At 42.1% G+C, this 13196-nt stretch overlaps 1 protein-coding gene across 3 annotated transcripts in view; it reads right to left on the reverse strand.

Annotated features, from left to right (window-relative positions):
* Positions 1–13196, reverse strand: part of atp8b1 (ATPase phospholipid transporting 8B1) — a 150414-nt gene that overhangs the window by 125061 nt on the left and 12157 nt on the right. The window contains exon 1 of one of the 3 annotated variants that reach the window (XM_052044204.1): positions 4597–4802. The exons of 1 other annotated variant lie outside the window; for it this stretch is intronic. The gene's annotated coding sequence lies outside the window, so the exon portion shown is untranslated. One more of the 3 variants, XM_052044212.1, reaches the window with a different exon arrangement.

Here is a 13196-nt window from a genome sequence, read left to right on the forward strand (position 1 = left end):
GGGGGGGGGGGGGCTGATGCCTTGTGAGGATTCAATAGCTTGAAGGATGTTCTGACCTCCAAGACATATCACAGGGTCACTGGATGCTGTGGGGATTTGCACAGGTATTGTGTTATTCTCCCGTTCAAAGCATTCTCGAAGACGCACTCATCCACACAGGCCTTGATGAAGCCTGTGATGGATCCAGATAGGATGCTTTCCTTGGTGCATCTATAAAAATTGGTGACGGTCGATGGGGACATTGCTGAGTTTTCTTAGCCTTCTGAGAAAGTATAAGTGCTGGTGTGCTTTCTTGACCATATAGTGTCTACATGGTTGGACCAGGACAAATTGTTGGTGTTATTTACACCTAGGGACTTAAAGTTCTCAACCATCTCCACCATTGATCCAGACTGGGGAAATGTACTCCACCCACTTCCTGAAGTCAATGACCAGCTCTTTTGTTTTGCTAGCATTGAGGGAAAAGTTGACGTCTTGACACCATGCTACTCGGCTCTCCATCTCCTTCCTGAATTCCACCTCGTGATTGTTTGCAATTCAGCCCACTACAGTGATGTCATCTTTGAACTTGTAGATTAAGTTGGAACAGAACCTAGCCACACAGTTGTGGGTGTTTAGGGAGTAGAGCAATTTGACTGGTACCTCTTTTGTGCAAGAGGCTCAGATGGGGCTAAGTTTGTTGGTACATCCAGGAAGATTTCTTGATACAGTATATAGATAGTCCAACCAGAGAGGAGGGCTATATTAGACCTTGTATTGGGAAATGAGCCTATCTAGGATATTGGAGTTTCAGTGGGAGAGCATTTTCGGAACAGTGGTCATTAAATAGTTATAGTTAAGGACTGCAGGAGAAAAGGGGATAAATTGGGGGAAGGCTAATTATAATACTAGGCAGGAACTAGGGAGAGTAGATTGAGAGATGCTGTTATCGGGCAAGTCCACATCTCACATGTGGGGGTCATTTAAAGGCCAGCTGGTCAAAACTCAGTACCAACATATTCCTGTGAGGAAGAAAGACAGTGCAGCAAGATTCAGGAATCTTGTATGACAAATGTTGCAAATTTAGTCAAAAAGAAGGAAGCATACACAAGGTTTAGGAAACTGAAATTAGACTGGGGCAGGAAAGAACTGAAACAAGGAATCAGGAGGGCTAAGAAGGGGCTATGAAAAGTTCTTGGCAAGTGGGATTAAGGAAATTCACAAAGCATTTTATATGTGCATTAAAAAGAGCATACAAAGGGAAAGGGTCAGACCACTCAAGGACAAGGGAGGGAATTTATGCCTGGAACCAGAGGAAGTGAGAGAGGTACTAAATATGTACTTTGCCAAGGTATTCACTAAAGGACGTGGATGATAGTGAGATTAGCGAGTGGTATGTTGTATGTTGATAGTGGTATGTTCATATTCTAGGGCATGTTGGTAGAAAGGAGGCGATGTTGAGTTTCTTGAAGAACATCAAGGTGGACAATTTCAGGGGGCCTGATGAGATCGACCTGAAGTTATTGAGGGAGGCAAGAGAAGAGATTGCTGGGGACTTGACAGAGATCTTTGTATCCTCTTTAGCCATAGGGGAGGTCATAGAGTACTATGGCACAGAAACAGGCCCTTCAGCTCATCTAGTCCACGTGGACCTGATCTTCTGCCTAGTCCCATTTACTCGCATCCGGACCATATCCCTCCAAACCCCTCCCATCCACGTACCTATCCAAACCTCTCAAATGTTACAATTGAACCCGCATCTACCACTTCTGCTGGCAGCTTATTCCACACTTTGAGTGAAGAAGTTTCCTTTCAGATTCCCCCTATATATTTCACCTTTCACACTAAAGGTATGTCCTCTAGTTCTAGTCTCACCCAACATTTGGGGAAAAAGCCTGTATGCATTCACCCTATCAATAAACCTCAATTTTGTATACCTCTAAGATCTCCCCTCATTCTCCTGCACTCCAGGAAATAAAGTCCTAACCTATTCAACCTTTCCCTATAACTCAGGTCCTCAAGTCCCAGCAACATCCTTGTAAATTTTCTCTGTACCCTTTCAAGCTTTTTTTATATCTTTCCTGTAGGTAGGTGACCAGAACTGCACAGAATGGTCCCAGAAGACTGTAGAATAGCCAATGTCTTTCTTTTAAGGGCAATAAGGATAATCAAATTGTAGGGAGATTGGATTCAAAAGTGGCTTGGCCATGGAAGACAGAGGGTTGTGGTAGAAGGGCGTTATATGTATATATTTGAAGGTGACACAAATATTGGCAAAGTTGTGGATGTAAAGAAGGTTGTCAAAGGATACAGCAGTATATTGATCAGTGGAAATGTGGTCAGAGAAATGGGAGATGTCGTTTAACCCAGGTAAGTGTGAGGTGGTGCATTTTGGAAGTGAAATGAAAGTATGTAGTAAATGGCAGGACCCTCAGGAACGCTGATGTACAGAGGGATCTCAGGGCGCAAGTCCATTACTCCCTGAACATGTAACTCAAGTGGATAGGTTGGTAAAGAAGGTACACAGAATGTTTGCTTTTAATCAGTTAGGGTATTGAGTATTAAAGGTTGCAAGTCACGTTGCAGCTGTATAAAACCGTGATTAGGCCATGTTTGGACTATTGTGTATGATTCTGGTCACCGCATTACGGAAATGATGTGGAGGCTTTGGAAAGGGTGCAGAAGAGGTTCACTAGGATGTTGCCTGGATTAGAGAGTATTAGCTGTAAGGAGAGGTTGGACAAACTTGAACTGTTTTCTCTGGAGAGTTGGAAGCTGAGGGGTGATCCGATAGAAGTTTATAATATTACAAGAGGTATAGATTGGGGGAAAAGAGCTGACTATTTACCATGAGTAGAAATACAAATGCTAGAGGACATGGCTTTAAGGCAAGAGGCAGAAAATTTAAAGGAGATTTATGAGGCAAGTTTAAAATCAAAGTCACAAGGAGTGGTAGGTACCTGGAATGCACTGTCATGCGAGTTGGTGGAAGCAGATAGGACAGAAGTGTTTAAGAGGCATTTAGACAGGCACAGGAACACACAAGTAATGGAGGAAAATAGAGGTCCAATTATTTCCCACTTTCACCAGTCCAGCCAGGTCCTCTCTCATTTTTTTTCTTTTCCATTCCCCCCCACCACCACCACCACTCCCCATTACCTTTCCCGTCCTCTCCCCTCCCCAACCTAGTTCCATTTGCCCATATCCCTTCCTTATCTGGTTTTACCCTGTACCTAACCAGCCTGTCTCACCCCTCCCTCTCACGTCTATATACTAGCTATCTTTGCTCTACGCTCTCAATCCTGATGCCCCATGAGGTAGAGCCTGCAGGTAGCATACCGGTCTCATAAGCCGCCTTACAACCCATAGAACTGGAGTCGAAGCTGGAATGACTACCTAAGACATAAATGCCAGTAACTATTTGGTGTAGTTGAGAACACTGTCTTTATGAAAATTCTCTCTTGTGAAACCCAAGATCTTTAACAAGAATTTTGTTACATTTCTTCATCAGTTAAATACAAAAACCAAAAAATTTAACTTATAAAGAGTATAAAATGTCTATAGAGACCAGCTCCAGTCTTGTGCAAGAACAGCAGCAATAATTTTTTAAAAATCACAATCATGGAATCAAAAAGATGGCTTAAAAGGCAAATTGGTAAACCCAATTAAAATAAGAGCCACACATTCACATAAAACATTTACCAAAGGTTAATAATTTCCTTTGATCCATACTGCATATTTCATACTTATACATTCTCATTAGCAATCACAGTACTCAAGTTGCAAATGTTCTTGTAATGATTCACGTACATATTAAAACACATCCCCTAATCACAAACTAAATCTCGCATTGTTCATACCAAATCCTACCATTGTCTTAAGTCACACAAAGTCATTTGCATCCATTACTTCTGTGTTAGCTGACTACATTAATTCCCATTTAAGCAAAGCCTGGAATTTTGAAAGTCTCAATTTTGTTTTTAAGTCCTTCTGTAGCCTCACACCTCTTTCACCATTCTCTCACAGCTCTGTAACCATTTGAGAATCTGTGTTCCTCCAATTCTGACCTCATTCACATCCTCAAATTTGTGTTGTTGCAGTGGACATGCTGTCAGCACTTAAAGCCCTAAACACTCGATTTTTTTTTCCCTTGCGACCTCATTTCTCCTCCACTTTCCTCAATTAAAACACTCCATAAAACTAACTGAGCAAAATTTTGGTGGGCTTCCTTAATACCTCATGCAGGTTGATGCCAAATTCTGTTCAATATACATCCAGTGAAGCATTTTTGAGCAAGTTAATATTAAAGACACTGCACATGTACAAAATCTTGCTGTCGTCACCTCGTTTAAGCACATTTTAAAACAGTAAAAAAACAAAGTACAGATGATAATACTTTTTAAACCATATCATTATTTAAGAAAATAATGTAAACTGTCACAGTACCTTACAGCATGTAAATAACAAGTCTTGCTTCAAATCTTAAAAGCCACCACCAAACAAATCAACTCTTTCTCACATTCTTTACAACAAAGTTCTAAGTCAAAAGTGTGCTTGTTAAACATAAAACAATTTTTATATCTTGAAAAAATAGGTTTATAAAATCAATTTAAGTACCTTAACTGTCTCCCTACAACTTAAAATGTCCTCTCCCAGTTTTCAGGATTGTAATATGCAGTTTCTGAGCTCCACCTGAAGAAACAGCTTTCAGAATAATGGCTGATTAATGTAAGCAGCTTGCCAAACAAGTCCTTCAACTTTTCTCCCCTTCTTTTGCTCTCTACCACAGCACAAACAAACATTTATGCCACCTCCATAACCAACGAAACAAAAAAAAAGGCACTTCCTACTTCTTTAAAGCTGGGATGGGACTGAAGTCACATGACTCCAGGTGGAGACAGAAACATCACCACTTTGTTCCTTCTGTACTCCAATTACTAAGGCTTCATTTGAATGCTCTAGGGTTACACTGTGAATTAATTGGTGCACTTTGTTGCAGTGCTGAAGTGGTAAAGCTTTAAAAAATAAGAATCTTTTAAACAGAAATTCTTTCTTAAGAATAGGATCAAAAGCAAAAGATGAGAACAGCTGCACCCTTTTGTATTTAAAGTTAAATTGCCTGCAGGTAATCATAAACAATTACAGGGGAAAGACTCAGATAACAAGGAGTGCTGAGATTTGGTTGTGTGTGTAAAATTAGTTTTTCTTCAATGATATGACCTTTCCCCAGTTTTGCTTGAAAAGAAGGTGGTATCAGGTGTTGTTACTAGCTAACAAATGGCCCCTGTTTATAAATTTAAGACAGCTGGTTTGTATGAAGAAAGGGTTGTTGGCAGAGGCTAGAATCTGAGAGGATGCTAATTGCCAGGGAAACTATGGAAAATCAGCAATGGCAAAATTCAGACAAATATTTGCCTTTTCTTGTCTCTTGGGAAGATAACAGTTTCCAGCTAAGATGTAGTAATGTGAGCACAAGTTGCCTGTGGATGTTCTTCCACATGTTAGAATTAACAATGAATGGCTGGAAGCCATTTGACAGCAGCAGGCAGTTGAGCTGAAATTGGGCTTGACACCTCGTAGAAAGAAATTCCACAAGTCCTTGAGATCGGAAAGTAAAAGAAGAAAAAAACTGGTGATCTTCCTGCATTAAAACATAATTCCAGCATCTTCAACAAATGCCACCTGGCTGGTGGAGTACGCCCAGGTTAAGCTATTCACCCTATTCCCCATTTTCTTCCTGCTTTTGTGACGTTACACTGAAGTCCACCAAGGATCCCTGCTTGGCCCTCTCCTATTTCTCATCTACATTCCACAACTTGGTAATATCCTTTTGGGACAAGAAAACCCTGCCAGGTCATCTTTCATCAGAACTGGGAGAAGCAGCGTTAACACTTCAAGTTGAAGACTCCTCTTTAGATTTCCTGTTTTTGTGGTCCATGACACTGTTCAACAGTCCTTGCTGGAAATAACTAATAAGCTAGCAAATGAATAGCAACAAGTTGCATTTACATAGCACTTCTATTATAGTGAATCAGCCCTAGCGCTTCATGGCAGTGATATCAAATCAAATTTGGCATTGAGTCACATGAGGAGTCACAATGACATGTGTCCAAAAACTATGGCTGAGGCTGGTTTTAAGGGGGATCTTAAAGGAGGAGAGAGAGGTAGAAAAGTAGAGAAGATTAGAAAGGTAATTGCCTGGGAAGCTGGTCTGATATCCAGTATTGATTGAATGGAACTTTCTCCCAATTAAATAATAGGAAAGTCACAGCATCATTGTTTTCAATTTTAACCACAATTCCATTTCCCAGCAACTGACTTCACTTCCTCTCCTTGGGCTGATAGTTGAGGCAGAACTGAACTGTTTTGCAGACAGAATCTACAGTTCCACTTTTTCTCCAAACCCAACGCAAGTTACTTTCTTATCCACGATGCCCATTGTCATCACTTTTGCCTTACAACATTCGCTGAAGTCTTCATCAGTGCCTCCACCATCTCCAAACTCTACTCTTCCAATGGCAAGATAAGATGTTTATTTATTTAGTCACGTGTACATTGAAACACACAGTGAAATGCATCTTTTTGCGTTACTGAGAATGTGCTGAGGGCAGCCCACAAGTGTCACCACCATTCCAGCACTAACATAGCATGCCCACAACTTCCTAACCTATACGTCTTTGGAATGTGGGAGGAAACCAGAGCACCTGGAGGAAACCCATGCAGACACATGGGGAGAACGTACAAACTCCTTACAGACAGCAGCTGGAATCAAACCTGGGTCGCTGGCACTGTAATAGCATTACACTAATCACTGCACTAATGAATAGTACTCCAACTATTATCATCCTCAATCTTGAATGCATCCATAGCTCAGGAGTCTGTATCCTATCTTGCACTGAAATTTGCTCACCTCTCACCCCAGTGACTTACATTGGCTCTCAGTGTGGCAATGCCTTGATTTAAAATTCTCATCCTGGTTTTCCAAGGTCTCAGCATCACCCCTCCTACCCTCCTGCCACCTCTGCAACACCCTTTGTACACAGCTCCAGATTTCTGTAACTCTCCCATTCTAGTCTCTGGAGCATTCCTAATTTATATCACTCCTTCATTAACGGCCAAGCTTTCAACTTCCTTCCAGGCAATTACCTTTCTAATTCTCTCTACTTCTCCACTTCTCCCTCTTCCTTTAAGATCCTCCTTAAAATGAGTAGTATAGTGGTTAGTATCCCCGCCTATCATGCAGGAGACTGGGGTTCAATTCCCCACCAGGGAGGAACGAATTCTTTGGCAGGCACGGTAGTGTAGTGGTTAGCGTAACGTTTTACAATGCCAGCAGCCCGAGTTCAATTCGGGCCACTGTCAGTAAGGAGTTTGTACGTTCTCCTCGTGTCTGTGTGGGTTTCCTCCGGGTGCTCCAGTTTTCTCCCACATTCCAAAGACGTACAGGTTAGGAAGTTGTGGGCATGCTATGTTGGCACCAGAAGCGCGGCAACACTAGTGGGCTGCCCCCAGAACACTCTACGCAAAAGGTGCATTTCACTGTGTGTTTCAATGTACATGTGACTAATAAAGATATCTTATCTCTTATCTTATTTCTGCTGAAGAATAACCTGAAATGTTAATTCTACTTCTCCCATTTCTAACAAAGTTCATCAACCTGAAATGTTAACTCTGTTTCTCTTTGTACAAGTGCTTCCTGACCTGCTAAATGTTTCCGGCGTTTTTTAATATTTCTAATTCCGTGCAGTTGGGTACCTTGGGCAGGCCACATGGTTTGCATGCCCAATACCAGACTCCCAAAACTGACACTCTATTCTGAATACCATCATGGAAGAAGTTGCCAGGAGGACAGAGAAGATGCAAGGATGTGCTCAAAAAATCCCTACTGGGAATCCCTGACCTGTGACTGCTCAGAGCAGAGAAGGAGTATTTGGGATGACATTGACAACCTTAAACTCATGCACTGGGAAGACACAGATTTCTTTCCTAAATGGAGGAAGGAGCACACCACCTCACAGATAACTCGAACACTGCCCCATTAGGTACCTCCTGCCCAATCTGTGGAAGAGTCTGTAGTTCCCATACTAGCCACATCAGTCACCATAGAATCCACCAATCTAGAATAAAAGCAAGGCATCCACAACCCTGAGGGACTGCCCATGAAAGTAATATATCGTATATAATTAAGTAAGGAACTGTATTGTTAGATATAAATATATTATTGTGTGTAGTGCATCACTTGGTGGTGCACTAGGTTCTATGGACTTAGGATACATTACATCACTCATCCAGCATATGGCTTGAAGGTAGAAGAATAAATAGGTTGCTAAGCCACATATCTGAATCTGAAAGTCTAATTAATAAACAATGCCCTGAAAAACAACAAGGCGTGATGTGTGGTGATGATTCTGTAAGGAAAGGAAAGAAGTTCGACATAGCACAAGGTGCAAGTTCTGAAATTAAAAACAAAATTTACTCTGGCTTGTGTCACTGATAACATTGCTATCCAAATCTATGCAAAACTGTTTCAATGACGACAAGAACATTCGGGAACTAATTAACCATGAGTGCAAGAGTGTTCTTGGATTTGAAGTTCCATCATTCAAGGGAAAAAAAAGGTCCACAGACATCAGAAGGCAGAGGTCCAACAGTAATTCCATAGACTGAAGGACAAACAGTGGATGGAAAACTGCAGGAGATCAAGCAAACCACTGATAACTATGACAGAGGTTCCTCAGCACAGTCAAGCACAAATTGCCATGGACCCAACCCAGATAAAATCAAGAACGAAGGGAACTTATCATGGACAAAGAAACAGGCAGCATCCACAGGAACAAACACGTTGAATAACTTCTTAACCATAATTCTCATTATTATGAGTGTCCTTGACTTTGTTCCACAGCAAATTATCCTATCCAGCCCCACCACTATCCATAAATGCCAAAAAGTTGTAAAGAGCCGACTGAGAAATAACAAGACCTCGGGAGCTGACAGTTTCCCGGCTACAGTTCTAAGACTAGGCTGGGAGGAATTTCAGCCACAAATTCATCACCCAACCTCTCACTTCAAGAAGAAGAGGACATGCCAAGGGACATCAGAGACACAACAATTCTGATTGTCTTCAAGAAAGGAGTCAGATCTGATAGTGTTCACCACTTAGGGTTTGCCTGCTGTTTGCCACTGGGTTCGCCTGGTGGTCAAAGAACTGAGCTACTCCCAAATTACAATGTAAACTCCATTTATCTAGAGGCATTATGGACATGACCTTCACTGAACATCAGCTCCAAGAGAAATGCAGGAACAGCATTGACCACTACATATGACCTTTATTGTCCTCACAAAAGCCTTTCACTCCGTCATTTGAGAGGGACTGTGGTTTAACTTTTCAAATATAGCTGCTGGCAGAAATTCATCTGCATCGTACATCTGCTGCATGATGACATGCTGGCCTCTGTCTTAAACAACGGGGCAATAGAGACCCAGCCTCTTTGCAAACTGATGTCAGGAGAGGCTGCATCACCTCAATACATTTCAATCTTTCACACTACAATGCTGCATCTTGTTTCTAACAAGCTACACATTGGAATGGAGCTAAGGTACAGGACAAATAGAAAATGGTTTAACTTACATTGCATGCACTAACAGAATCAAGGTCACCCCAGCCTTACTCATTGAACTGCAATATGCAGACAATGTGTTTGTGACATTCAAAGTCGATCACGGAAGCAAATAAGAGAATTGGCTTTGCACTTAACATCTGCAAGTCAAAGGTCCTCTGTCACCTGGGTCCCAATGCACAACACCACTCCTTGACAATAAATGTTTGCAACCTCTTCCAGGCCAACATTCCCACACTGAGCCCCTTACTACTCTCAGTCAACTTTGACAAACAGGCCGCACTGTTTGCACATCTGAAGCAGAACCTCTTTTGCAATATCCATCATGGCAAAAGATTACTAGGTGGACAGAGGAAACAATTTAAGGATCTTCTTAAAGCTTGCTTGAAAAAGTGTAACATCCCAGCCAAATCATGGGAGTTCTTGTCCTTTGACCACTCAAAATGGAGATAGAACATTGATGACTCCCATTCCTCAGGAGCACACAGAAGCCCAGCATAAATGGCAGGAGGAGCACTCCACGTCCCAAATATGCCTAGCATCTGCCTCCCATGCAAGATCCCTATGATCACACTAACTTTTCACACAGAGGTCTAACCAAGCTTCACGCTACTTGGCTGAGGCAATCCCAGAAAGCAGAGTGGTCTGCAAGTTGCTAATGATCCTGAGGTGACAGGTCCCATGGCCCTGCTCAAAACTATTCTGACAGCATTATTGAGAGCTCATTCTGTGAAAGACTTTTTAAAATATTCATTCTAAAATGTTCATTCTCCACTTTGAGTGGTCATGGGCCAGACATTCCCAGGAATCAGTAGAGTTTGAAATAAAATGTCAGTGTTGGAAATCTGGTTCAGACAAACAAATGATGTGGCCTGAATGAATGTAACTAGAGCCTTGGTGCTGGGGAAAATTGATGTTGGTTTCCTACAGTGATGTTAGTTCCTGAAACACTTCTTTAAACCTTTGTGACTTTAGCAAATTATATCAAGGTATTTCTCTGTGATTTATTGACTTCCTCAGTTAAAGGCCAATTAAAAATGTGAGATTGGCTCAAACTGAACCTTGGTGACAGGTTTGTTGAATTTATTATGCAAGTTAATTTTAATACTGATTTTATTACCTGTGGCTCTTTCTATATTTAAACGTGTACAGGATTTGTAAATGTCTTAAATATTGTTGATAATACTGAGGCAACAGACTGTAATCCTAATGGATTTGTCAGGCATGGCAACAGTAGCATTTAGCCCCAGTCATGTTATCGGGAGTACTGCCCATCTTCTGGCCCTTTCCAACTTCTCTGGCCCTTCCATGATGCTGGGGACGAAAGGGTTAAATATGAGGATTGTTTGATGGCTCTGGACCTCGCTGGAGTTTAGAACGATGAGGGGGAGATCTCATTGAAACCTACCGGATATTGAAAGGCCTGGATGGAATGGACATAGAGAGGATGTTTCCAGTGGTGGGAGAGTGTAGGACCAGAGGGCACAGCCTCAGAACAAAAGGACGTTCCTTTAGAACAGAGATGAGGAGCAATTTCTTCAGCCAGTGGGTGGTGAATCTGTGGAATTCATTGCCACGAATGGCTGTGGTGGCCAAGTCATTGGGTGTATTTAAAGCGGAGGTTGATAAGTTCTTGATTAGTAAGCATGTCAAAGGTTATGGGGAGAAGGCAGGAGAATGGGGCTGAGCGGGAAAAATAAATGAGCCATGATTAAATGGCAGAGCAGATTCAATGGGCCAAATGGCCTGATTCTGCTCCTGTGTCTTACGGTCTTATGGTCTTTCCCCCTATCTCCAAATAACCTCACTGGCATTTCCTACACTTCAAACAGATGAGGCCCTCAAAGGACAAAAATGAATTAACAGGCTGCTTTGGGACGGAACTGTTGAAATATTCCCATTCTGCATATGAAATGATTTTGGCGTCAACAGTTGTGCAATGTATTCCAGATATTTGGGAAGTTTTGTGGTTTGGGAGAGAACATTTGTTCGAATGCTTGATGTCTTGGCAAGGCCCGCATTTACTATGCATCCCTAACTGTTCCTGAAGCTGGTTGTAAACTGTCCTCTTGAATTGCTGCAGTCTTTGCAGTGAAGTCAGCCCAGATTGCTACTGGGTGGGGAGTTCCAGAATTCTGACCTGCTCTTGTAGTCACAATATTTATATGGCTGGTGCAGTTAAGTTTCCAATCAGTGGCAATTTCCATGTATTCCCAAAATGTAGCAAGTAGCCATACCTTTGATTTGGGAAAAGTGAATGGATTTAAATAGGAAGCTTATCAAAGTAACAAGGAAGGTGGTGGTGGAGGGGGATTGGATGGGTTTCGGATCAAGAAAAAAGTAGAGAGCCTGCAGGTATCCTGATGTGGGATGGAGGTGTAGAGGGATTGGACATCCATCATGAAAATGATCCAGTTGGGATCAAGAAACTGGAAACTGTCAAAGTGGCAGAGGTGTCACAGATGTAGGTGGGAAGGGAGTGAACAGAGGGAGAAAAGATAAAGTCAAGGCAGGAAGAAATAAGTTCTGTGGGAAAAGAACACTTTGGGTCTGCCCATAGAGTCTGGATTGTGGATCTTGGAGAAGAGGTAGAAATGGGCTGTGTGGGTTGGAAGGTTATGAGGCTGGAGGCAGAGGAGGGAAGTTCTTCCAAGGAAATGAGGTCAATGATAGTCTGGTGACAGTGGCCTCATGTTTGGTGGTAAGTTCATAATCAAGGAGGAGGTAAGAGAAGATGTCAGAGAACAAGCATTCCATTTCTGTGAGATAGAGTCTCATTCACCAAACAACAATGACATCACCCTTGTTGGGAGGTTGATTTGAAGTTTTCGGGTTGGTCCTTAGTGAGCGGACTGCGACCCACTGAGAGCAGAGCAGCTTAGAGTGAGCAAACACAAAATGAGACAGTCAATGTCACATCAGCAGTTTGTGATGATTTGGAGAGGGTAAGGAGCCAGAGTGAGGGCCCTCTGTGGATTGGAAATTCTGATGGTAGGAGAAAAGTTGCTTAATTTTGTGTGAAGTCTCCTGGCCAAAGAAATGGGCAGTTGAGGCACTCATGATCATGTTGGGCTCAGATTTTGTTGAGATTGTGATGGGGGAGAATGAAGCTGAGGATGAAGCTAAGGCTTCTGCTCAGGATCAGAGAGGAGAAGATTGGAAACTATGATGAAAACACGTGAAAGGTAAGAATGTTGGGTCTCAACCTGAAACGTTAACTATTTCCTTCCACAGATGTTGCCTGACCATTGAGTTCCTCCAGCAGTTTGTTTGTTGCTCCAATTTCCACCATTTGTAGTTTCTTGTGTCTCCAAAAGGTAAGAATGGTTGAAGAGATGAGGTTGGTGAATGGGAAGGGAATGAAATATCTCCAGGAGTATTTGGATTCAAGAACTGTTAAAGTCTGCAATCTTTGATGCCTCAAAGAAAGAAAGGAAATCTTCTTCTGAAACACCAATTGCAGTAAAGGATGAAAGCCTGCTCTATCATTTAAGAATATCATGGCTGACCTGATTCCCACCAAGCCCAATAGCCCATCAACCCCATCTCTATTGGAAATGTGTCTAATTCTGCCTTAAAAATATTCAAAGACTCTGCTTC

The sequence above is a fragment of the Pristis pectinata genome, chromosome 2 (genome assembly GCF_009764475.1).
Source record: "Pristis pectinata isolate sPriPec2 chromosome 2, sPriPec2.1.pri, whole genome shotgun sequence".
Classification (NCBI taxonomy): domain Eukaryota; kingdom Metazoa; phylum Chordata; class Chondrichthyes; order Rhinopristiformes; family Pristidae; genus Pristis; species Pristis pectinata.